Source organism: Capsicum annuum, chromosome 5 (assembly GCF_002878395.1).
Source record: "Capsicum annuum cultivar UCD-10X-F1 chromosome 5, UCD10Xv1.1, whole genome shotgun sequence".
Classification (NCBI taxonomy): Eukaryota; Viridiplantae; Streptophyta; class Magnoliopsida; order Solanales; family Solanaceae; genus Capsicum; species Capsicum annuum.
Window position 1 is genome coordinate 191,394,008 of NC_061115.1, and position 1,291 is coordinate 191,395,298.

Genomic DNA, 1,291 nt, shown 5'->3' on the forward strand with positions numbered 1-1,291 from the left:
TCTTGCAAAAAACTTGGATTGAGAACTTGATCGACGAGTTAAATTCGAACCCACAAAGCCCGTGGAATTTTCAGAGACGATCAGAATAGAGTTTCAGAAGTTAAATTTTTAACACAAGATTTATGTTTGCATTTTGCTAAGTTGACTCCTAAACCCATAATGTGTTTTATTTAGAGTTTTTTTATCATTGTCATTGAATGTTATTTCTTTGGTCATTCTACATGCCAATAGATTCCATGTATTGATTGTCTTTGAGCAACTACATCGTTTCATAATGTAGGTTTAGACGTCCATTCTTACGGACCAGCGCGGAATTAGGATTTGTTTCAGACATCATCAGACTTGGTGAGCCTTCCATCTTTCGGAAGGCGAATTATGTTAGCCGTTATGTATTTACTTTCTTTCTATGGTATGGTCGGGGCCTTGTCTTGACCTAGTCAGATTTCTCTATGTTAGAGGCTTTTGGACGGGATTTAGTTATCGATTTTATGTAATAAATTTTTAAAGTTTGAGATCATTGCTTATTTAATTGAATCTCTTGACTGAGTTTAACATTTCCGCAACTTGTTTGATTTTATCCATGTTATGAGTGCATGCTAAGGGGGCTTTCTCTAACCTTTCGAGGTTTGAGTTTACCATCGCAGTCAGGATCTCAACTCAGATCGTGACACCGAACATGTCAACAGGTTCAAAAATATATTATAAACATCTATAAAGTCTCAAATCACCCAATGGTAAGCTAAAACTCAAAAAGGGGGGGGGGGGTCGGCACTCGCTTCCTTCGTCTTAAGTAAAGTTCAGTTGACTTTTTCGATTCGGAACTCTTAGTCGAGTTGATGGCGAGATCGATTTTTTGTTCGAGGTTCAAAATGAAGGAGAGGAACTACCGCCCAATGGTGCTTTTACTAAAGTATGGTCACCGGTGGCTAATACCTTCTCGAATACCGACTCAGTCCGCTCCTACTGCGCAGGATAAAACGCTTATTATGGACGCTTTTATTATGGACTCTTTATTCATCTCAGGTGACAAGGGCAGGAGAACACTTCACAAAATGCGCTTTGGCTCTAACCATATTTCGACTTATGATCAATCCATAGTTATCGATAGAAAATAAATAGGCACTCAAAACAAGTACATGCTCGAGAATCATTAAACAACTCCTTATCAATCTCGACTCCTTTCAATATGAACAACAATTCAACCAATTTAATTGACTAGTATATAACAAGTATGGAACAATGACATATATTGGTATTGGATTGACTTAAAGCCTTTCTATTTATACAGCTG